The sequence below is a fragment of the Pan paniscus genome, chromosome 4 (genome assembly GCF_029289425.2).
Source record: "Pan paniscus chromosome 4, NHGRI_mPanPan1-v2.0_pri, whole genome shotgun sequence".
Taxonomy (NCBI): domain Eukaryota; kingdom Metazoa; phylum Chordata; class Mammalia; order Primates; family Hominidae; genus Pan; species Pan paniscus.
This window is the reverse complement of record NC_073253.2, coordinates 23,037,190-23,064,309: the sequence shown is the minus strand read 5'-3', so window position 1 is coordinate 23,064,309 and position 27,120 is coordinate 23,037,190. Positions and strand designations below refer to the sequence as shown.

Genomic DNA, 27,120 nt, shown 5'->3' with positions numbered 1-27,120 from the left:
GCAGAGCTGAGTTCAATTCCTGGGTATCCTTGTTGACTTTCTGCCTCGTTGATCTGTCTAATGTTGACAGTGGGGTATTAAAGTCTCCCATTATTAATGTGTGGGAGTCTAAGTCTCTTTGTAGGTCACTCAGGACTTGCTTTATGAATCTGGGTGCTCCTGTATTGGGTGCATATATATTTAGGATAGTTAGCTCTTCTTGTTGAATTGATCCCTTTACCATTATGTAATGGCCTTCTTTGTCTCTTTTGATCTTTGTTGGTTTAAAGTCTGTTTTGACAGAGACTAGGATTGCAACCCCTGCCTTTTTTTGTTTTCCATTTGCTTGGTAGATCTTCCTCCATCCTTTTATTTTGAGCCTATGTGTGTCTCTGCACGTGAGATGGGTTTCCTGAATACAGCACACTGATGGATCTTGACTCTTTATCCAATTGGCCAGTCTGTGTCTTTTAATTGGAGAATTTAGTCCATTTACATTTAAAGTTAATATTGTTATGTGTGAATTTGATCCTGTCATTATGATGTTAGCTGGTGATTTTGCTCGTTAGTTGATCCAGTTTCTTCCTAGTCTCGATGGTCTTTACATTTTGGCATGATTTTGCAGCGGCTGGTACCGGTTGTTCCTTTCCATGTTTAGCGCTTCCTTCAGGAGCTCTTTTAGGGCAGGCCTGGTGGTAACAAAATCTCTCAGCATTTGCTTCTCTGTAAAGTATTTTATTTCTCCTTCACTTATGAAGCTTAGTTTGGCTGGATATGAAATTCTGGGTTGAAAATTCTTTTCTTTAAGAATGTTGAATATTGGCCCCCACTCTCTTCTGGCTTGTAGGGTTTCTGCCGAGAGATCTGCTGTTAGTCTGATGGGCTTCCCTTTGAGGGTAACCCGACCTTTCCCTCTGGCTGCCCTTAACATTTTTTCCTTCCTTTCAACTTTGGTGAATCTGACAATTATGTGTCTTGGAGTTGCTCTTCTCGAGGAGTATCTTTGTGGCGTTCTCTGTATTTCCTGAATCTGAACATTGGCCTGCCTTGCTAGATTGGGGAAGTTCTCCTGGATAATATCCTGCAGAGTGTTTTCCAACTTGGTTCCATTCTCCCCATCACTTTCAGGTACACCAATCAGACGTAGATTTGGTCTTTTCACATAGTCGCATATTTCTTGGAGGCTTTGCTCATTTCTTTTTATTCTTTTTTCTCTAAACTTCCCTTCTCGCTTCATTTCATTCATTTCATCTTCCATCGCTGATACCCTTTCTTCCAGTTGATCGCATCGGCTCCTGAGGCTTCTGCATTCTTCACGTAGTTCTCGAGCCTTGGTTTTCAGCTCCATCAGCTCCTTTAAGCACTTCTCTGTATTGGTTATTCTAGTTATACATTCTTCTAAATTTTTTTCAAAGTTTTCAACTTCTTTGCCTTTGGTTTGAATGTCCTCCCGTAGCTCAGAGTAATTTGATCATCTGAAGCCTTCTTCTCTCAGCTCGTGAAAGTCATTCTCCATCCAGCTTTGTTCCGTTGCTGGTGAGGAACTGCATTCCTTTGGAGGAGGAGAGGCCCTCTGCGTTTTAGAGTTTCCATTTTTTTCTGTTCTGTTTTTTCCCCATCTTTGTGGTTTTATCTACTTTTGGTCTTTGATGATGGTGATGTACAGATGGGTTTTTGGTGTGGATGTCCTTTCTGTTTGTTAGTTTTCCTTCTAACAGAGAGGACCCTCAGCTGCAGGTCTGTTGGAATACCCTGCCGTGTGAGGTGTCAGTGTGCCCCTGCTGGGGGGTGCCTCCCAGTTAGGCTGCTCGGGGGTCAGGGGTCAGGGACCCACTTGAGGAGGCAGTCTGCCGGTTCTCAGATCTCCAGCTGCGTGCTGGGAGAACCACTGCTCTCTTCAAAGCTGTCAGACAGGGACATTTAAGTCTGCAGAGGTTACTGCTGTCTTTTTGTTTGTCTGTGACCTGCCCCCAGAGGTGGGGCCTACAGTGGCAGGCAGGCCTCCTTGAGCTGTGGTGGGCTCCACCCAGTTCGAGCTTCCAGGCTGCTTTGTTTACCTAAGCAAGCCTGAGCAATGGCGGGCGCCCCTCCCCCAGCCTCGCTGCCGCCTTGCAGTTTGATCTCAGACTGCTGTGCTAGCAATCAGCGAGACTCCGTGGGCGTAGGACCCTCCGAGCCAGGTGTGGGATATAGTCTCGTGGTGCGCCATTTTTTAAGCCGATCTGAAAAGTGCAATATTCGGGTGGGAGTGACCCGATTTTCCAGGTGCGTCCGTCACCCCTTTCTTTGACTCGGAAAGGGAACTCCCTGGCCCCTTGCGCTTCCCAGGTGAGGCAATGTGTCACCCTGCTTCGGCTTGCGCACGGTGCGCGCACCCACTGGCCTGCGCCCACTGTCTGGCACTCCCTAGTGAGATGCACCTGGTACCTCAGATGGAAATGCAGAAATCACCCGTCTTCTGCATCGCTCACGCTGGGAGCTGTAGACCGGAGCTGTTCCTATTCGGCCATCTTGGCTCCTCCCCCTGTAATACATATTATTTATAATTTTTCAGACTACTATAATTAAACACATTTTTGCTCTTTATTGATAATGTGTGTTCTTATTTTGAATATTTATCATTAAACATTGTAATAACACAAATCTGTGTGAATTTTTGTGTGTCCAAGCTTCCTTCTTTAGTACCAAGTGGTCGCTTCCACTTTACTCGTCCATGTCTTGTGGATTTCAGTTTCTAATTCCAGATGGGCTTGAAAATCAGAACACTATTCAGCTTAAGCTTTGAGTGATACAGTAGTTTATAAATTCCTAAACGTGGTTCCAACAAGTGTATTATGTAGCTTTAGCTCATACTAAAGCTGTAAACTATTTCAGATACCTAGTCCATGAATTTTCTAATAATTTAGGGGAGGTTCCCAAACTGAGGTAGTATTAAACTATTGAGGAAATCAAAAATAATATTTGAGTCATTAAAATCAAAGTAATGAGCAATAAGAGAGATGATTTAAGTCATTTTAGGGAAAAGTTTCCCTTATTACAGAGGAGCATGGTAAATCAATACATGAGAGACTAAATAATTATTTTAGATGTGTTATGCAATGTCCAGTAGAATTTAAATCACAGAAAGGTTTACATTTGAACAGTGAAAGATACCTGCAGTATTCATAGATACCTGAGAATAGTTAGGCAAATATGTTTTCAAATAAAATACAAAGTTTACACTTGTTTTGCCTAACACGGTTGTACAGGCCAATGATTAAATGCACCAACTTTGGAATCAAGATTTCTTGGATTCAAATTCAAGCTCCACCATTGGCAAATTATTTAACCTACATGTGCCTCAGTTCCCTCATCTATATGTGGAGGCAATAGTTACACTCTCTTATAATGTTTTTGTTAGCATTGTCAGAAGATAGCTCATGTGGAGCATTTTAGAAGAATACTTATGTTTAACAGCCAACAGGTTTGCTTATTAAACTGTAGAGAAAAATTAAAAAGAAAAATCAAGAAGTTCTTCACTAGTTTAATTTTTCTACAAATGATAAAATGTTTCTGATTATATATGCTATGAATTTGTTTAATGTCTTGTTGAGGCATCTGAAGTGTGTGTGCATGTAAATATTGGCACATTTCTGAACACAATTTACACCGAGCCAAAGAGAGTCACTAATATTTGTTAAATTGCTTTTCTAAAGTGGGAAAAGTTAGTAGCATCTTTTCCAAAGGGTGCTTTATTCACACTAACTAATTAAGTGAATGAGCTTTCTGGTTTTAATTAAGTGGAGTGTTTGTATATGTATATGCCTGTTTATATACTCAGCAGCAATAAGGGTGAGATTTTAATATAGAAAGGAAGAAATAGCCACTAAGAAAGTTCAAGCCCATTCAATTAAAAATCCTAACCTGATAGTTTTAGGCAATGCAAAGTTAATGGACTGGTTCGAATTCCATAAAGTGGTACTTTTTTATCATCTGAAATGGCTCATGGATCTCATATGAACATACCTAATATTTCTGGAGCATTAACTCTTCAGAGGTATAATCACACTGTGTATCAATAAAGATAAAATACGTGATAAGTGAAATTTTGCTTTCTGGCTGCTTTGGGATTATGTGGCTAATGACCATCAGGCAGACACTCAGGCAATTACAATGGGGAGATTTCTTAGCTCTGAAAGCACAGGCAAGATTCCAAAATGCGCAAAACAAGCAGAGCATAGAGTAGGGGCAAAGGTGATATATTCATGGATGAGTGCAAGTTTTGGTTTTCAGGAGTTCAAGGAGCAAGTCTGTTCAGAATATTGTTATAAAGCAGATAGAGGACAAAAGCATAATTGAAATAACCAGAATGTACATAGGCTAACTGCATTGCTTTATGTGGTGTGGTTCTGTGGAAAGATTATTAGACTTACAAGAGTGAGGACTCACAGTTCTGCCAGCAAATAAGCTGAGTGGCTTCAGACAAGCCACTTTACTTATCTCTGGGCCTCAGTTTTCCCGTTTATGGATTAAAGACATTCACAGACATTGGCTGAGTGCCCGCAATGTGCCAGCTATTGAGCTAAACTTGGGATGCTAGAAAAGACAATCCCTTTTCTGGATTAGTAAGTTTACATTTTAAAGAGGCAAGAAGGCACTAAACAAGGGCAGTGAGGTTCAACAAGCTCTGTGGTTTTATTTCTCCTAAATGGGAGGAAAGATGGAGAGGAAGAAAAGTATGCAATCTCAGTTGCAAATGGAGGCAGGGGCTCACCATGTTCTCTGATACGATTGTACCTCCCATTGGTAAGAATCAGGTAATTGTCCTGAGCCTTGTCGAGTTGTTTATTTGTTTGTTTGTTGCAATAGCTTCTAACGTAATTGATCTGCTAAGAATTATTTATAAACTCTCTCATGTAAATGCCCTTACAATTGTCAATGGCTGTAATTCTATATCAAGATCAGTGCTATGGCATCTTTGATATAGCTATGAACTTCAAGTTTTATGTTTAAACTTATAGTATAATTTTTGGAAACATTATTCAATGGTAATGATATAAAAAATCAATAGGAATGGAAACATGACAAATGTTTCAACAATTAAAATAAAATATTGCTTTCTGTTTAAAAGAGCATATAGTCACCTTTCAAGTTAAACTTTGGTCTTACAATCCATTTTAATGATATAAGAGAAAATAAGCTTAATTAGGTTCATTGTAAAGTCCTCAAAAGGGCAGATCAGAATATCGGTCACTACCTTGTGGCCCAGGTAGAATTCCATAGTGCACAAATTACTGAATCTCTTTGAATATCTGAACAGTCAGAAAACTCTATTTAGAATTATGCATATGACAGAGACTAGAATGTGTTCTAAGAATAGCTTACATCACATCAAGAAGAAAAGCACCAGATGATTACTTTTAGTCAATTCTATTTTTGTACTGTAGGTACTGATAAAAAGCTTCTAACATAACGGAAGTAGCTGTTGCATCACAACATATCATCACATTTTAGAATTGGAAGAAATTGAACATGCATCTAATATAATTCCTTTGGACTAGGTCCGAGAAATAAAAGACACACTCAAGTTCACAGAAATATACAATTCTGACTCTTATATTCAGTGCTCTTACACATGTATTTTGCTGCTTTGTTATATAAAAATAACAGTAAATACAGATTCAAAAGTTTGGGGAACTTGTGAGTTGAGAGAACAAATCATAATAAAGCAAACCTAATAAAAGAAAATCTATATTTACACACATGACTAAATGTCAGCGATTTTTATCTTTACAAAAGGATTCACTGAAAGCTTCTGTTAAGTGTTAAACTATGTTTCTTCAAGACTTTTATTTGTTTGTACTATATTGATAGCACTATACATATGTTACATAAAATATACCTACTCATAAACTGTCTTTGAGTTATTGGAGTGATTTCTGTTCTGAGAATTCTGAATTTGTTAATGGACAGATAATGCAGAGAGAAAACTTGATTAAAGCCCTGGCAACAGATGATACTATGACTATACCTCAACTAAAATGCCATGTCATAAATAGTTATTTTAATATTTATGGTACTTACTTTTGAGTAGGGATATGGGAAAACCTCTCAAAAGCTATCATCCAGGTTTTAATATAAGGAGGAACAAACCTAGGAGAGTACTGGGAAATGGGGAATAAATGTATAGAAGTATCTGGCACTGTTAGTTAGTCAGGAAATAAGACATTAATAAAGAAAATCTTTTTAAAATTTTGATTATCTACATGCCTTATAAAATATCACTGCTATAAAATATATGATAAAATCTGAGTTTTTCTTACATAGTTTTTCTTCCAAATCTTTTCAACATGTTCTTAACATCCATGATGTTTAACAGATCTTAAACATTGTTGAAAATATACCATTTTCAATAATATGCTGTTTTTCCATTCCTATATATGCCACTAAGTGCCTGCCACTTAGTGGACACTTAACACAAATTTGTTGAATGAATACATGAATATGTGTTGATTTTCAATGTAGGAACAATTTTAAAATATCAAAAAAATTATTCAATTTCTTGGTCTTTAAATAGCTTATTAGAGGAATAAATTCTAACTGAAAATGATAATAACTAAACTTTATTATCTCCTATTTATTACAGGTATTACACAGCAAGTGGGCACCAATATATCATTTCCTCAGTAGTCATAACTGCAATGGATTTTGTTACATCAGTATAGCCAATTTACCAAAGAAGTTTGGTCAAAATATCAAAGAATGCCTTACCAATAATCGGATAGTGCCTTTTAACTGTGTCCAAGACCCTACATACTAAGTAGCTTGGGTTGTGATAATAAAACCTAGATGAACTGCAAACTGCAGTCCAAAACAACACAGGTCATCTCATCTTCTTTGGATAGCTTCCACAACTAAGGAAGCATATGTGGGTCTTATGATTTTAGAATATAGATGACATCGTCTATATGATAGAAGAACTTTAATAAACACCCAAGTAAATATATGGAAACTCACAATTGCTATAATTTTGAAATGTAAGGAATTTGACATAACAAAATAGGATGAATTTTGCCTTTGCAGATCAAATACTTTTCAATGCCAGTCTTTTGATGTTTTGATAGCCTATGCATGTAGGTAAGCCGTGTTTAGAATGCTGCATTGAAGAAGGAATCCTGGCCAGATTACTTGCATTAACTTTGGATGCTCTTTGTTAACTATACTTCTAGAATTACAGAGAAGCCTGAGGCCACATTGAAGGGTAATTGAATGACTTGATTCTTGGTAGTAAATTGCAGAAATTAAAGAATAATTCCCCACACTATGTTTATTGACCTCATGAAAGCTATTAATGTCGTTAAGGCCTGGCTGCACAAAGACAGTCAAGTATCATGGTTGACTTGGCTTTTTGCTCCTGTGTCCCTCTAACTATCACAGCTGGGGTCATTACATTCATTCTTTCATTTATTAAATAAATATTTATTGAGTGCCCGCTATACGCCAAGCTTCCCACTTGGTGTAGAAGTGACAAGGAGTGAATGAGATGTGATTCCTTATGCAGCTGAACACTGGTAACTTAGAAGAATCAGATTAATACTAGCCTTATTTGACCTTGCATGCAGACTCAAGTAGCTGTGTAACCCTCTTGACTTCTCATCTCTGAGTCATTGCCTTACTTCTTGGCCTTACTTCCTTATTTTGGGGATCATTTTGTACGTGTTTGCTCTTAGGCACTCCTAAACACTGGAATTCTGCTTCAGATCCTCAGAATTCATAGCATATCATTCCTCCACTATCCTGTTCTCCACATTTTCAGCTAAGCCATCATTAAGCATCTGAATGTTAGTTATTACCAGGTTCCTTTGATAGCCTGTTTCTCTTTCATTCTTAGAGGCTGAATAGATTCTGTTACTGAAACTCAACACTTAGTTGATACCTGCTACAACTTTAACTACTCATTGACTGTTTACGGCTTTTGCTGTAAGTTGGAGTATGGTGACAAACACACAAGTAAGTTTGCAAAGGTATAGAATATTCATGCCTTAAATAATATCTACCTTAACTTCTAGGCTATACGGTCATTGAAAAATAGAGCTAAGTTGTATTCATCTCTTGTCACTCAGTATTTAATACATGGATATTTTGTTTTATTAAATATTTACATGTATCAATGCCAAATAGTTTTATAGATTAGCTGAAGCGGATTAACTCCTTCTTCATTTAAGAATGACTCAGTTAGGTTAGCAAAGAGAAGTGAGTGATTTTAATCTATAAATTTCCCTCCAACTTGGCATTGTTTGCTTCCTCCTTGTAGGGTTAATTCAAAACGGTCCAGAGCTTTAGTAATTTGCTGGTTAGGTGCATTTTCCCCAAAACTCTCATAGTACTGTTCTTGTTGACTTCTTTAATACTAGCTCCAATTGCTACAGTATGTGTGTTGTGTGTGTGTGGTTTTTTTTTCTAGATGTAATTTACCTACTAAAATATTCACCTGTTTGAAGTAAAGAATTCAGTATTTTTTTGTATATTTGCAAGGTGGTATGGTTGTCACAACTATCAAGTTTCAGGATATTCTCAGCCCAGTAAAAAACTCATACCTTTTAGCAATCACTCCTCTCCCTTCCAAACCTCTGAAGAGATAATCTACTTTTTGTATTGGTGCACTTGCCTTTTCTAAACATTTCATATAAAAATATCATGCAATATGTAGCTTTTTGTATCTGACATTTTCACTTAGTGTAATATTTTAAAGGGTTATCTACATTGTAGCGTAAATCACTACTTTCTTTCTTCTTTGTTTTTTTTTTTTTTTTTTTTTTTCTGAGACAGAATCTCACTCTTTGCCCAGGCTGGAGTGCAGTGGCAGGCTCTCAGCTCACCGCAACCTCCACCTCCTGGGTTCAAGTAATTCTCTGCCTCAGCCTCCTGAGTAGCTGGGATTACAGGCATCTGCCACCACACCCAGCTAATTTTTTTGTATTTTTTTTTTTTTCTTTTTGTAGAGACAGGGTTTCACCATATTGGTCAAGCTGGTCTCAAACTCCTGACCTTGTGATCTTCCCTCCTCGGCCTCCCAAAGTGCTGGGATTACAGGCGTGAGCCTCCACACCCGGCCCTGCTTTCTTTCCTTCTCTTTTGGCTGAATAATGTTTTATTGCATGTATATGCTACCTTTTATTTATTCCTTCATCAGATAATGAACATTTAGATTGTTTGCACTTTTTGGCTCTTTTGAATAGTGCTGTGATAAACATTTAGATTGTTTACACTTTTTGGCTTTTATGAATAGTGCTGCTATTAACTTTCAAACAAGTTTGTGTGTGGACATGTGGTCTCAGTTATCTTGGATATATACATAGCAGTATAATCTGTGGATCATATGGAACTTTATGCTTAACTTTTTAAGGAACTGCCAAACTGTTTTTCAAAGTAGCTGCATTATTTTATATTCTGACCAGCAAAAGTATGAGGGCTCATATTTTTCCAAATCTTTGCCAACACTTCTTATTGTCTGCTCTTTTGCTTAGAAACCTCCTAGTGTATGTGAAGTGGTTATCTCACTGTGGCTTTTCCTAATGCATTTCACTTTCCTGTTGGCCAATGATGTGGAATATATTGTCCATTTGTACATCTTCTTTAGAAAAATCTCTATTCAAATCTTTTGCCCATTTTTTTTTACAGAATTATTTGATCTTCCTGTTGAGCTCTAGCTAAGGGTTCTTCATATATTCTGGATATTAGACCTTCATCAGATATGTGATTTACAAACATTTTTTCCCATTTGTGTGTTACCTTTTCACTATCTTGATACTCTACTTTGAGGTGAAAATGCTTTTAAATTCGATGAAGTCCAATTTATCTATTTTTTCTTTGATTTCTTGTGCTTTTGGTATTATGTTTAAATATTGCATTTCTAGAATAAATGTCATGAATAATTATACTGATGATTTCTTCTAAGAGTTTTATAGTTTTAATGCTTATTTTTAGTTATTTGATTTATTTGGGGTCTATTTTTATATATAATGTGAGGAAGGATTACAACTTCCTTCTTTTTCATGTAGATATGCAGATGTTTGCAGCACCATATGTCAAAAAAATCTCTTCTTTCCTCATAAAATTTTCTTGACACTCTTGTTAAAATTCAATTGACCATAAATGTGTGGGTTTATTACAGTACTTATATTTCTATTTCATTGATTTATACATCTATCCTATGCAAGTACCACAAAGTCTTGATTACAGCAGTTTTATAGTAAGCTTTGGAATTGGCGAGTATATGTTTTCAAACTTATTACTTTCCAAGATTGTTTAGCTCATTCTTAGTTCTTTTATATTTAAATTTTTGCATCAGTATGTTAATTTATGCAAAAAATGCATTTGGGACTTGACAAGATTTTGTTAAATATGTGGATGAAGTTTTAGAGTATTACATCTTAACAAGTCTTTAATCCATGAACATGGAATTCCTTTCTATTTATTTAGGATTTCTTTATTTTATTTTAATGATATTTGGTACTTGCAGTGTACAAGTCTTATACTTCTTTTGTTTATTTATACCTAAGAATTTTATTTTTGATAATATTATAAATGTTATGGTTTCCTTAATTTAAATTTTTGTATTGTTCATGGGTAATGTATAGAAAAAATACTTTGTACAATGATCTTATATCCTGAAACTTTGCTCAGTTCATTTATTTAATATTAGATTTAACTGTTAGGGTGCATCGCATGTGAATGTCTTACGGTAAGTAATTAGTTTCATATGCAATTCAGTTACACTCAAAAACAGATTCTGGGCTTGATTTTCAACACATTCTTTTCTGTGGCTGTGAGATGACAGCTGTAGGAAAACACTGCTAGAGGAGCCCTTTGCTTTTCAGGTTATGTATTAAGATAAGAATTTTTAGCTTTCTGTTTCTTCTTCTTTTTCCCCAAAGCATCTAGCATTATTTAAAAAAAAAAAGTCATGCCATTTCTGGTACTAATTCTTTTAGCTTGCATTTCCTAGAAAATAAGCATGAAGCAAAATTTAAGCGTTAATGCTTTTGTGGGAGGTATAATCCCAAGGCAATGAAAGTTGGTGGAAAGCATCCAGAAGCTGAATGAAAATAAAAGGTGATGGGTTTTTTATTTGAGCACTACTTCACAAGCTAATAAAGAGACAAAGCAGGTTGATAGGCCTTGCAGGAAATCTTGGATAGGTGATACATATACAAGGACAAATCACAAGTGTGATAAATTTCAAAATTACTTATATTCCATATCTTCCCTGCTTCTTATTCCCCATTTACCAGCATTTGTTTGATGGATATTCTCTACTGATAGAACTCTTTTTCTGCCCAATCAAAACATTTTAGCAGCATAGTTTGGGAAATGGAGAGCAGGATAGCTATGTGAACAAATACAATATCTCACATATCTATTGACCATTTTAATAAGAAATATCACATAATTATTTTTATTAACTTCTGCACTAGAGTGTACGGCTTTTAATAAATATTTCAGAGAACTATGACCTTAATGTAGTTTTATATGTTCTAAAGTCTGAAGCAGCCTTGTAAATTATATAGTATGCTGGATTATGAGCATATAATAGTGCCCTATTTTTTAAAGTCTTCTAAATTAATTCCATTCATAGTAATGTTATATTGTATAATTAATCTGGTACAACTAGTTCCACATTTCATTCCTTTATTAATAAAATATAAATTCACCCATGTTTTGATCCAGAGGACAATATTTTAATTAAATTTCTAAGCAAATTCTAAGTCTCTAAAAAATACTTTAGAAAACTTCATAAGACACTTAAAGATTTAGAGCTACTTAGCAGATGCTGAGGGCAAGAAATAAAATACAAAACAAATTCAGCCACAAAATAAACTGACCTGCAAACTGACCTCCTAAGAGTTAAACTACAGAATATATTCAACTTTAAGTGTGATTAATATAGTGGCTTGTCATTGAAACAAACTGGTTCCTCAGTTACATGAACCTCTCAACCAAACCTCATATATTTTGATGAACAATAAACAGAATAACTGCACAAAATATTCTCTCAGTTGAGCTACTGACTTCACATCATTGCTGTAGGAAATTGAGGCAAGTTAGCTAATTATCACTGCTGCCTCATTAGAATTTTAACAGAGAATAATGCTGATCTCTAGTAACTACTCCCTTGTTGTGGGAACGGAATAAGAGATTACCCTGTCTTCTTCTTTTATGAGGTCTAGAAATGACCTGGACATACAGGGCTATAAGATGAAAAAACAAACAAACAAACAAACACAGGAGCAAAGAGAACAAGGGTTAGAAAGCAGAAGTGTGTGTGTGTGTGTGCGTGTGCGTGCGTGTGTGTGTGTGCATGCATGCATGTGTCTGTGTGTGTGTGTGTGTTCAGTGAGGTTAGGACTGTTAAAATTTGAGCAGTTCAGACTTTCCACAAGATTCTCCTTGAATCCCTTGGTCATGTCAGAATTTCCTTCAGGTGTTGAAACTTTCCACCCAAACTCAGTATTTGTACATTTTACTTGTTAACGTCTTGGATGTCAGCCAAATGATAACTAGCTATATTTCATTTGATTTTGTGAAGATAGCTTGAGATTGCCTAGCTTCTGCAGCTTTCGAGCTCTCTTGGCAAATTCGGAATGTACGTTGTATGTTTTTAAGACAATTGTCATCATTATGATACACTCATCTGAAAACCTTAGTTTCAAAACAAAGTGTTCTTTTAAAATCATATTTCAAAGATTCCTTCTTCAAACAGCCAATGTTTCAATATTAAAATAATAAGATAGATATAAACCATAGCTTTAATTTGGGAGGAAGTGTTTGAAAAAAACTGGTTACAAACAGGCCTTTCTTTTCAATGATTACACTCTGAATATTGTTTTCTGATTTACATTGGCAGCTAATAGTTAGAGGGACTTTTGCTGCTTCTGATTCTGACCATTTCAAATTCTGGTCGTTTTAAATAGAAATATAATAGGAATTTAAAAATAAGCATAAGCATAATTTAGCTGTGCCTACTGCTTACTAGGGCTGAGTACTTGTGCAAGTTGTTCATGCCCAATGAAGTCTGTCTATTTTGACTTAATAAATGTTTCCTGCATGAATAAATGAATGAATGTCTATTATTATGTGCCAAAAATATCAGTGGTTAAAAATATGAAGATTAATAGAGCACAACTTGTGACTTTCACAAGGTTTCAGAGTGAAAAGAGGAGAGACATGAAATAAAACAATCACGACCTTTATAGCAGTATGAATAAGACACCCTGGGAGCTACAGGGAGAAAAGAATTTACCTATGACTGGGAGGTCAAGAACTTTCTGAAAGAAATTATGTTTGACCTGAGGTTTAAGAATGTCTCAGAGGCATTCTTCAAAATGACTAAACAAGATTTTGAAAATGCCATGCCAGAGAAGGAAAAATGTATAAAAACAGAAAATAAAGCCATAAAGACCAGGATGCATTGCATAATTTAAAAACCTGGTGATTAATTGCAGGAGCAGAGTTGTTCAAAATATTTGTAATGCTCGGACCTCAAATAATCTTTTGGTTCACAAGAATAGTTTTGGATCTTATCATGCAAGTCAGCAGTTTTCAACATGTCTTTCTCTGTAGCACATAGGACAGATGACAGCTACATACATGACACACTACACAAGCAGAGCCAAAGAACAGTGTGATTCCTTGCACTCCATCTATGCTGTCTTTTTCTTATATAAATTAAGAAATAATATAAAAATAAGCAATGAAAATGGGATTATTACAACTTTTATTTTCCCCAAATTGATTTAGTAAGTTATTCACAAAATTGTTGATACAGTTATCTCACATCATTGTACTATTAACACAATAGTGGACCAAGCTGCTGTTAGTGTAGAAGGGAAGAGTCCACTAAATATTTTAGACAAAGTTGTGCATGGTCACATTTTTTTAAGAAAAGGGGATATTGGTGGCAGAGAGGGAGAATAGAGGGATTACAGTGAGGACCTTCATACAGTAATTCTCAACACAGATGGGACACAGTTTTCTGGGGTGACATGGCAGACACCAGGAATTGGCTAGCTCAATCACCTTTTCTTTTTCTTTTTCTCCACTGTGGTGGGCGAAAAAATGATACTTAACTTGTCTCTCTTGCAAGGAGGATTGTGTATGTGGCTACTCAGGCTAATAAGATGTAAGCATTAGTCTGCCCAGAAGTTCTGGGAGAACTTTCCTGATTAAAGGGGCATACTGTTGGTACTTCTCCTTAATCCTTCTTTCTGTCTTGAATAAAGAGGTGATTCCTAGAATTGCACAGCCACTTTGTGTCCAGAATATCCAAGAAAATTATAGTCAGCTGACATATTTTAGTTGTCTACGGCAGCCCTACTCCAGAATTCTTGTTAAAAAACTAATTAAAAATAAACTGCCATTTATTTAAGCCATTGCATGTTGAATTTTTTTGTTCCTTGAAGATAATAGGGGATGTTTCTGGAGATCAAAGTGCTACTTTATTGAGAATTATTGTTTTAGTGATCCACTAGCATTTATGGCAGCATGTATATCTTTCAGTTGTAAAGAAATAGAGGAAAAAGGCTCAGAAATGATTTCTATTATTTTGTTGCAAGATTATTGGAATAATTCAGGTAAAATTAAAGAAGGACCACTCTGGCAATAACAACAAGGGTGTAGAGAAGGGAATTGGAGAGAAGCAATTAATATTAGTAGAAATAAAAGCAATACGATATTTGGTATATAGAATTTAATATAGAAAATATAGAATTTAAGATATCTACAGACAATGAATAAATGATATTGAGAAATCTTTGGAGAATATGAGCCTGAAGCTCATGAGAGGTATTAAGCAGTTAAATGCTCATATAAAATTCATAACTTAGATCAGAAGAGTTAAGCTTATAGTCCATGGTCCAAAAAAACTTCTGAATGATGACACAGTTTAGTTTAGCAAATGGTTTTTTAATTGGCTAGGTTGACACTTATGGATGATCACCTGTCAAAAAATGTTTTGGAACTGCTCTAAACATGGAATGCATCAAACCCTTATAATAAAATAGAATTAATATCAATAATCCATTTGGGTAATAGAGATAGTTTTGTTCCCACCTGCACTGTATTGATTTGCTCTATGAAATGTGTAGCCTAGGTCCATACTTGAATTCATACAGATATTCAGCTATGCAGACGCTTTTTAATTTGACATAGTCAGACTTTTCTATTTTTGCTTTTATTTTCTACATTTTTAAGCATTATATCTAAGAAATCATTGGTAAGACCACTATTAAGGATCTTCTCCCCTGTGTTCTAGAAATTTTTCAATTTTCGGTGTTACATTTAAGTCTTTAATCCATCTTGAGTTTATTTTTGTGTATGGTATAAGATAAAGGTCCAATTTCATTCTTTTGCATGTGGAGATCCAGTTTTCCTAACACCATTTATTGAAGAGACTATCCCAATTGTGTATTCTTGGCACCCTTGCCAAAGATCAGTTGACTGTGTACAAATGAATTTATTTCTGGGCTCTCTATGCTATTCTATTGATATGTCTGTCTCTATGGCAGCATCATATAGTTTGACTACAGTAGATTTTTAATGTGTTTTGAAACCAGGAATTATAAAGCCTTTAACTTTGCTCTTTTTCTAGATTGTTTCTGCTATTCAGAGTCTGCTGGGATTCCATATGAGTTTTGTGATTGTTTTCTCTGTTTTTGTAAAAAACGCCATTGAGACTTTGATAGGAAGTCTATTTAATTTGTAGATCACATTGGGTAGTATAGACATCTCAATAATGTCTTTAAATTAATAAACATATGATGATGTCCCTCCACTGCATGTATTGTCTTTCCAATATATATTGTCTTTAATTTTGTTCAACAATGTTTTGTAGTTTTCAGCATGCAGATCTTTTGCCTCTTGATTAAGTTTATTTCTAAACATTTTATTCTTTTGGATGCTATTGTAAATAAGATTTTCTTCTTGATTTCCTTCTTAAATTATTCATTTTTAGTGTATGAAAACACAATTTATTTTTATATATTTATTTTGTATTCTGCAACGCTATTGAATTTGTTTGTTATTTCTAAGAGGCTTTTTGTTGTCGTTAAGGTTTTAGGCACTTTATACATAAAAGATCATGTCATCTGCAAACCAATAATTTTATTTCTTCTCTTACAATTTCTTTAACCATTGAGCATGATGGTAACTGAGGGATTTTCATATGTGGCCTTTATTATGTTGAGGTACTTTCCTTCTACTCTTAGTTCATTGAGCATTTTTATATTGAAAAGGTGCTGAAATTTGTCAAACTTTATTTTTGTGTCTAAGGAGATGATCATGTGATTTTTACCCTTTAGTCTGTTAATATGGTGTATCACATTAATTGATTTTGGTATCTTGAACTACCCTTGACCCCCAAGAATAAATCCGACCTGTCCATGGTGTATTATCCTTTTACGTACTGTTAGATTCAGTTTGCTATATTTTGTGAAAATTTTTAAAGTTGTATTCATCAGGAATATTGGCCTACAGTTTTCTTTTCTTGCAGTGTCTTTGTCTGGCTTTGGAATCAGATGAAGCTGGCCTCATTAAATGCGTACAAAAGTGTCCTTTCCTCTTCAAATTTTGGACAAGTTTAGAAAAGTTTGGCGTTAGTTATTCTTTAAATGTTTGGTGGAAATCACCAATGAAGCCATCTGGTTCTGCAGGTTTCTTGGGAGGTTTTTGATTACTGATTCACTCTCTAGCAGTCTCTTATAATTCTTTTATTTTTTCCTCTGGTCATCATTTGAAATGTTTCCTCTTTCATTACTGATAATTTATTTATTTGAATAGTTTCTCTTTTTTCTAAGTTTAACCAAAGATTTATAAACTCTTAGTTTATAAATATAAACTCTTAGTTTATTTTTTTCTATTATTTTTCTAGTCTCTATTTTATTTCTGCTCTAACATTTATCATTTTCTTTCCTCTGCTATCTTTGGAATTAGTTTGTTCTTCTTTCTCTAATTCTTTGAGGTATAGAATTTGGTTGCTTCTTTAAGATCTTCCTATTATCTAAATGTAGGCATTTAATCATTGTGAACTTCTCCCTTGGTACTACTTTTACTGAATTGAATATGCTTGATATAATGTGTTTTCATTTCCATTTGTCTCAAGATGTTTTCTTACTTCCTCTTTTATTTTTTCTTTGACCCATTTGTTATTAAGAGCGTGTTCAATTTCCACATATTTGTGAATTGTACATTTTCCATCTGCTATTGATTACTAGTTGCATTCCATTATGTTTGGAAAAGATACCTGTTATAGTTTCAATCCCCTGGGTGGGTGTGGTGGCTCACACCTGTAACTGCAGCACTTTGGGAGGCTGAGGCGGGTGGATCGTTTGAGCCCAGGAGTTTGAGACCATCCAGGGCAACGTGGAGATATCCTGTCTCTACATGAAATACACACATAAAAAATTCCCAGGCCATGGTGGCGCACAACTGTAGTCCCAGCTACTCCAGAGGCTGAAGCAGGTGGATCAGTTGAGTATGGTAGGTCGAGGTTGCAGTGAGCCATGATAGTGCCCCTGTACTCCAGTCTGTATAATAGTATGAGATCCTGTTTCAAAAGAGAAAAAGGATAAAATCTTTTTCAATTTGTTAAGACTTGTTGTGACCTAACATGTAATCTATTCTGCAGAATATTCTTTATGTACTTGAGAAGAACGTGTCATCCGTTGCTATTGGGTAGAATATTCTGTGTATGTCTGTTATGTCCGTTTTGTCTATAGCATTGTTCAAGTCTCCTGTTTCTTTCTTGATCTTCCATATTAATATTGTACATATTATTGAAAGTGGGGTATTGAAATCTCCTACTATTATGGTGTGGATTTCTATTTTTTCCTCCAGTTAGGTCAATGTTTGTTTCACATATTCAAGTGCTCTGATGCTGCGTGCACATATATTTATAATTGTCATATTATCCTGGAGAATTAACTATGTTCTTACTATGTAGTGTCTTTTTTTGTCTCTTGTGCACATTTTTTACTTAAAGTCTCTTTTGTCTGATATAAATATGGCCACCGCTGCTTTCTTTTGGTAATCATTTGCATAGAATATCTCTCTTCCATTATTTCACTTTCAGCCTATGTGTGACTTTGCAGCTAAAGTGAGTCTCTTTTAGACAGAATAGAGTTGGCTGTCTTTAATAAAATAACCCACTCAGCCACTCTATGTTTCTTGGGTACAAAGTTTAATCCATCTCTATTTTCCTCTCCTGCTATCTTTTTTTGTATTTCATTGTATCTTTTTCAGTATTTCATTGGGGTTTTTTTTGCAGTGACATGCTTTGGTATCTTTCTTATTTTTTGTGATTTTCTATAGACATTTATGAAATGGTTACGTGGAGTTTACATAAAACAACTTATACTTATTATAATACATTTAATCTGATCAAAACTTAACTTCAATTGCATATGAAACCTCTATACTTTCACCTCTTTTGTATCCACACTATGTATTCCTGATGTCACAGTTACATCTTTTTATGTTGTGTATTCATTAATAATTTATATAGTTATAATGTTTAATACTTTTTTCTGTTAACTTTTATACCAGAATTTAAAGTGAATTATGCACCACTGTTTTAGTATTACATCTCTCCTTATTTGTATGTATACGTGTGTGTATATATATATAATATGTATTATATACATATAATACATATGTTATATATTATATATGATATATAACATATATAATATATACAATATATAATATATATAATATATGTTTATATATAATATATATTATATATATGTTTATATATATTATATAAAACATATATATTATATATCATATAAATAATATATAACATATATATTATATATCATATAAATAATATATAACATATATTATGTATTATATATAATATATATAACATATCTAATATATATGATATATAACATATATGACATATAACATATATGATATATAACATATATGATATATAACATATATGATATATAACATATATGATATATAACATATATGATATATAACATATATGATATATAACATATATGATATATAACATATATTTTATATATAACATATATTATATATAACATATATATTATGTATATCATATATTATATAACATATATTATATATAACATATATTATGTATAACATATATATTATATATCACATATATATTATATATAACATATATATTATATATAAAATATATATTATATATAACATATATATTATATATAAAATATATATTATGTATAACATATATATTATATATAAAATATATATTATGTATAACATATATATTATATATAAACTATATTTTATGTATAACATGTATATTATATATAAAAGATATATATTATATATAACATATATTATATATAAAAGATATATATTATATATAACATATATTATATATAAAAGATATATATTATATATAACATATATTATATATAAAAGATATATATTGTATATAACATATATATTATATAAAATATATATGATATATAACATATATATTATATATAAAATATATGATATATATAAAAATATATAATATATATAAAAAATATATATTATATATAAACTATATAATATATATAAAATATCTATTATATATTATATATTACATATTATATATATTATATATTATATATATTATATATTATATATAAAATATATATTATATATATAAAATATGTATTATATATAAAATATATATTATATAATATATATTATATATGAAATATATATTATATATAATGTATATAATATATAAAATGTATATTATATATAAAATATATATGTTATATCTATAAAATACATATATATTATATAAAATATACATTATATATATTTTGTATATATTATATATAAAATATGCATTATATATTTTATATATATTACATATACAAAATATATATATTATATATAAAATATATATTATATATAAATATATATCTTATATATATAAAATATATAAAGTATATATTATATATTTTATATAATATACATGTATTTTATATTTATATATATATTTTCTATAATATACATCTATTTTATATATATTTTATATAAAATATATAGATTATATATAATATATATAAAATATATGTATATTATATATAAAATATATATATAATATATATGATATATAAAATATATATATCATATATATTATATATAAAATATATATAATATATATTATATAAAATATATATATAATATATATATTATATATAAAATATATATATAATATATATTATATATAAAATATATATCATATATATTATATATATGATATGTATAATATATAAAATATATATAATATATAATATATATAATATATATAATATATATAATATATAAAATATATATCTAATATATAAAAATATATATTATATATGAAATATATCATATATAAACATATATTATATATAAAACATATATCATATATAAACATATATATTATATATAAAACATATATCATATATAAACATATATATTATATATAAAATATATATCATATATAAACATATATATTGTATATAAAATATATATCATATATAAACATATATATTGTATATAAAATATATATCATATATAAACATACATATTGTATATAAAATATATATCATATATAAACATACATATATATAAAAATATATCATATATAAACATACATATTATATATAAAAATATATCATATATAAACATACATATTATATATAAAAATATATCATATGTAAACATACAGAATATATAAAATATATATAATATGTAAACATACAGAATATATAAAATATATATAATATATAAACATACAGAATATATAAAATATATAATATATAAACATATATTATATATAAACATATATTATATGTTATATATTATATATAAAATATAAACATATATTATACATTATATATTATATATAATATAAACATATATTATACATTATATATTATATATAATATATAAACATATAGTGTATATAATATATAAACATATATAGTGTGTATTATATATAATATATAAACATATTATATATTATATTATATAAACATATATTATATATCTTATATAATACATAAACACATATTATATATTATATATAAAGATATATATGATATATTATATATAAGCATATATTATATATAAAATATATAATATATTTGTATATATTAATAATTAATAATAATATATAATATATTATGTATGTAATATATTATATGTATTATATACATAAATAATATATAGTATATTATGTACATAATATGTTATACATAATATATATTATGTAATATATATTATGTGTATTCTATATTATATATAATATATATTATGTATTATACATAATATACATAATATATAATATACATAATATATACAAAGATATATATATATCTTTGTCCATGGGCTTTATATTTTTGTGTGCTTTTGTTTTTATGTTTTTGTTTTGTTTTTATGTTTATGTTTTGTTTTATGTTTACTGTCTTTTTGTTTCAACTTGAAAGACTCCCTTTGACATTTCTTATAATGTAGATCTAGTGGTAGACTCCCTTAGCTTATGTTTATAAGAAATAGTTTTTCTCACCACTATTTTCCAAGGTAAGTTTTGATGAGTGTATTATTCTTAGTTGGCAGGCTTATTTTTTACTTTTAACACCTCAAAAAGGTAATCACAATCCTTATAAGATGTCTGCTGAGAAATTTATTTGTAGTCTTACAAAAGCTCTCTTGTATGTGATTAGTTGCTTTTATCTTACTGCTCCTGAAATTCTGTTTGTCTTTGACTTTTGACAAGTTGATTATTATCTATCTTGGTGAGATCTTCTTTAGACTTATTTTACTTGGGAAATTTGGAGTTCTTGAATCTAGATGTACATTTCCTGCAACACAGTAAGGAAGGTTTTGCCATTATTTCTTTTTGTTATTGTCATTTTAACTTTTACTTTAGGTTTTGGGGTACATGTGGAGGTTTGTTACACAGGTAAAATCATGTCATGGGGATTTGTTGTACAGATTTTCTTTTTTATCACCAAGTTATTAAGCCGAGCATCAGTAGTTATCTTTTCTGCTCTTCTCGCTCCTCCCACCCTCCACCCTCAAGTAGATCCCAGTGTCTGTTGTTTTCTTCTTTGTGTTCATAAGTTTTCATTGTTTAGCTTCCACTTTTAAGGGAGTACATGCAGTATTTGGTTTTCTGTTGCTGTGTTATTTTGCTAAGGATAAGAGCCTTTAGCTCCATACATGTTCTTGCAAAATACATGATCTCCTTCTTTATTATGGCTGCATAGTATTTCACAGTGTATATGTACCACATTTTCTTAATCGAATCTACCATTGATGGACATTTAGGATGATTCCATGTCTTTGATATTGTGTTAGTACAGTAATGAACATTCTTGTGCATGTGTCTTTGTGGTAGAATGATTTATATTTCTCTGGGTACATACCCAGTAATGGGATTGCTGGGTTGAATGGTAGTTCTGCTTTTAGCTCTTTAAGGAATCACTATACTGCTTTCCACAATGGTTGAAGTAATTTACACTCCAACCAACAGTGTGTTAGTCTTCCCTTTTCTCTGTAATTTTTGTAGCATCTGTTACTTTTTGACTTTTTAATAATAGCTATTCTGACTGGTGTGAGCTGGTATCTCAATATGGTTTTGATTTGCATTTCCCTAATGATTAGTGATATTGAGCTTCTTTCATATGCTTGTTGCCTGCATGTATGTCTTCTTTTGAGAAGTGTCTGTTCATGTCCTTTGCCCATGTTTTAATGGGATTGTTTTTCTCCTGTAAATTTGTTTAAGTTCTTTACAGATGCTGGATATTAAACCTTTCTCAGATGCACAGTTTGCAAATATTTTCTCCCATTCTGTAGGTTGTTTATTTACTCCATTGATAGTTTCTTTTGCTGTGCAGAATCTCGTAAGTTTAATGAGATCCCACTTGTCAATTTTTGCTTTTGTTGCGATTGGTGTGTTTGTCATGAAATCTTTGTCCCTTCTTGTATCCAAGATGGTATTCCCTAGGTTTTCTTCCAGAGTTTTTATAGTTTTGGGTTTTACATTTAAGTTTTAATCCATATTGAGTTGATTTTTGCATATGGAGTAAAGAAGGGGTCCAGCTTCAGTCTTCTACATATAGCTAGCCAGTTATCCCAGCACCATTTATTGAACAGAACGTCTTTTCCCCATTGATAATTTTTGTCAGCTTGTCAAAAAAAATCAGGTGATTGTAGGTATGTGGTCTTATTTCTGGGCTCTCTATTCTCTTCCATTTGTCCGTGTGTCTGGTTTTATACCAGTTCTATGCCGTTTTGCTTACTGTGCCCCTGTAGTACAGTTTTAAGTCAGATAACATGACGTCTCCAGCTTTGCTCTTTTTGCTTACAATTGCTTTGGCTATTCAGGCACTTTTTTGGTTCCATATGAATTTTAAAATAGCTTTTTTCTTGTTCTGTGAAAAATGTCATTGGTAGTATAATATAGTAGTGTAGTTTTAAGTCAGGTAACATGACGCCTCCAGCTTTGTTCTTTTTGCTTACAGTTGCTTTGGCTATTTGGGCACTTTTATGGTTCCATATGAATTTTAAATTAGCTTTTTACTTGTTCTGTGAAAAATGTCATTGGTAGTTTCATAGGAATAGTATTGAATATGTAAATTATTTTGAGCAGTATGGCCATTTTAATGATATTGATTCTTCCTATCCATGAGCACGGAATGTTTTTCCACTTGTGTAATCTCTGACTTCTTTGAGCAGTGTTTTATAATTCTCATTGTAGAGATCTTTCACCTCCCTGGTTAGCTGTATTTCTAGGTATTTTGTTCATTTTGTGGCAATTATAAATGGGCTTGCCTTTCTGATTTGGCTTTTGCCTGGGCTGTTATTGTTGTATAAAAATGCTAGTGAGTTTTGTACGTTGATTTTGTATCCTGAAACTTAGCTGAAGTTGTTTATCAGATCAAGGAGCTTTTGGGCAGAGACTATGGGATTTTTGAGATAAAGAATCATATTGTCTGCAAATAGAGATAGTTGACTTCCTCTCTTCCTATTTGGATGCCCTTTATTTCTTTCTATTGCCTGATTGCTCTGGCTAGGACTTCCACTACTGTGTTGAATAGGAGTGGTGAGAGAGGACATCCTTACCTTGTGCAGGTCTTCAAGGGGAATGCTTTCAGCTTTTGCCCAATCAGTATGATGTTTGTTGCGGGTTTGAAACAGATGACTTTCATTACTTGAGTTATGTTTCTTCAATACCTAGTTTATTGAGAGGTTTTAACTTGAAGGGGTGTTGAAATGCATCAAAAGTCTTTTCTGGATTGATTGAGATATGGTGGTGTTTGCGTTTAGTTTTGTTTATGTGATTAATAACACTTGTTGAATTGCATGTTGAACCAATCTTGCAGCCCAAGGATGAAGCCTGCTTGATCATGGTGGATTAAGTTTTTGGTTTGCTGCTGGATTCAGTTTGCTAGTATTTTGTTGAGGATTTTTGTATCAAAGTACACTAAGGATATTGACCTGAAGTGTTCTTTTTTATTGTGTCTCTGATAGGTTTTGGTATCAGGATGATGCTGGCCTCATAGAATGAGTTGGGGAAAAGTTACTACTCCTTATTTTTGTGGAATAGTTTTTGTAGGAAAAGTACCAGCTGCTCGTTGTACATAATTGGTAGAATTCAGCTGTGAATCCATCAGGTCCTGGGATTTTTTTTCCCTGTTGGTAGGCTATTTATTACTGATTCAATTTCAGAGCTCCTTATTGGTCTGTTCAGGAAATCAATTTTTTCCTGGTTCTGTCTTGGGAGGGTGTACATGTCTAGGAATTTATCCATCTCTTCTAGATTGATATGGTTTGGCTGTGTCCCCACCCAAATCTCATCTTGAATTCCCACATGTTGTAGGAGGGACCCAGTGGTAGGTAACTGAATCATGGGGGCAGGTCTTTCCTGTGCTGTTCTCATGATAGTGAATAAGTCTCACAAGATCTGATGGCCTTATAAGATGGAGTTTCTCTGCACAAGCTCTCTCTTTGCCTGCTGCCATCCACGTAAGATGTAACTTGCTCCTCCTTGCCTTCCACCATGATTGTGAGGCCTCCGCAGCCATGTAGAACAGTAAGTCCATTAAACCCGTTTCTTTTGTAAATTGTCCAGGCTTGGGTGTGTCTTTATCAGCAGCATGAAAATAACTACAGTAAATTGGTACCAAGAGAGTGGGGCACTGCTGAAAACATACCCAAAAATGTGGAAGTGACTTTGGAACTGAGTAACAGGAACAGGTTGGAACAGTTTAGAGGGCCTATAAGAAGACAGGAAAATGGGGGAAAGTTTGGAACTCCCTAGAGACTTCCTGAATGGCTTTGACCAAAATGCTGATAATGATGTGGACAATGAAATCCAGGCTGAGGTAGTCTCAGATGAAGATGAGGAACTTGTTGGGAACTGGAGCAAAAGTGATTCATGTTATGTTTTAGCAAAGGGAATGCAGCATTTTGCCCTTGCCCTAGAGATCTGTGGAACTTCAAACTTGAGAGAGATGATTTACAGTATCTGGCAGGAGAAATTTCTGAGCAGCAGTGCATTCAAGAGGTGACTTGGGTGCTGTTAAAGCTATTTAGTTTTATAACGGAAAGAGAGCATAAAAGTTTGGAAAATGTGCAGCCTGACAATGTAATAGGAAAGAAAATCTCATTTTCTGAGAAGAAAGTCAAGCCAAATGCAGAAATTTGCATAAGAAACAAGGAAACAAATGTTAATCACCAAGATAATGGGGAAAATGTCTCCAGGAATTTTCAGAGATTTTCATGGCAGCCCCTCCATCACAAGCACAGAAGCATAGGAGGAAAAGGTGGTTTTTTGGGCTAGGCCCAGGGTCCCCATGCTGTCTGCAGCCTCTTGACTTGGTGCCCTGCATCCCAGCTGCTCCAGCCATGGCTGAAAGGGGCCAACATAGAATTTGGGCTGTGGCTAAGGAGGGTGAAAGCCTGAAGCCTTGGCAGCTTCCACATGACACTGAGCCTGCCAGTGCACAGAAGTCAAGAATTGGGGTTTGGGAAATTCTGCCTACATTTCAGAGGATATATGGAATTGCCTGGATGTCTAGGCAGAAGTTTGCTGCAGGGGTGGGGCTCAAATGGAGAACCTCTGCTAGGGCAGTGCAGAAGGGAAATGTGGGTTCAGATATCCCACACAGAGTCTGTACTGGGGTACCACCGTGTGGTGCTGTGAGAAGAGGGCCACCATCCTCCAGACCTCAGAATGGTAAATCCATTGACAGCTTGCACCATGCGCCTGGAAAAGCTGCAGACATTCAATGCCAGCCTGTGAAAGCAGTCAGGAGGGAGGCTGTCCCATGAAAAGCCCCAAGGGTGTAGCTGCCCAAGACCATGGGAACCCACCTCTTGCATGAGCATGACCTAGATGTTAGACCTGGAGTCAAAGGAGATCATTTTGGAGCTTTAAGATTTGACTGCCCCACTGGATTTTGGACTTGCATGGGGACCATAGCCCCTTTGTTTTGGCCAATTTCTTCCATTCGGAATGGCTGTATTTACCCAGTGCCTGTACCCCTACTATATTAGGAAGCAATGAACCTGCTTTTGATTTTACAGGCTCATAGGTGGAAGGAACTTGCCTTGTCTAGGATGAGACTTTGGACTGTGGACTTTTGAGTTAATGCTGAAATGAGTTAAGACTTTGGGGGAATTGTTGGGAAGGCATGATTGGTTTTGAAATATGAGGACATGAGATTTGGGAGAGGCCAGGCATGAAATAATATGGTTTGGCTCTATTCTTACCCAAATCCCATCTTGAATTCCCATGTGTTGTGGGAGGGACCTGGTGGGAGGTAATGGAATCATGGGGGCAGGTCTTTCCCATGCTGTTTTCACGATAGTGAATTAGTCTCATGAGATCTGATGGCCTTATAAGGCGGAGTTTCTCTGTACAAGCTTTTCTTGCCTGCCGCCATCCAAGTAAGATGTAACTTGCTCCTTCTTGCCTTTCATCATAGTTTTGAGGCCTCCCCAGCCATGTGGAACTGTAAGTCCATTAAACCGCTTTCTTTCATAAATTGCCCTGTTTTGGGTATGTCCTTATCAACAGTGTGAAAATGGACTAAAACATAG

At 33.2% G+C, this 27,120-nt stretch overlaps 1 long non-coding RNA gene across 1 annotated transcript in view; it reads right to left on the bottom strand.

The window, feature by feature from the left end:
* Positions 1-303: 303 nt before the first annotated feature.
* The window catches only part of LOC134730424 (uncharacterized), a 365,450-nt gene continuing 338,633 nt past the window's right edge, over positions 304-27,120 (bottom strand). The window contains exon 10 of the long non-coding RNA XR_010112184.1: positions 304-2,503. This is a non-coding gene — a long non-coding RNA (uncharacterized LOC134730424). The remainder of the gene's footprint in view (positions 2,504-27,120) is intronic.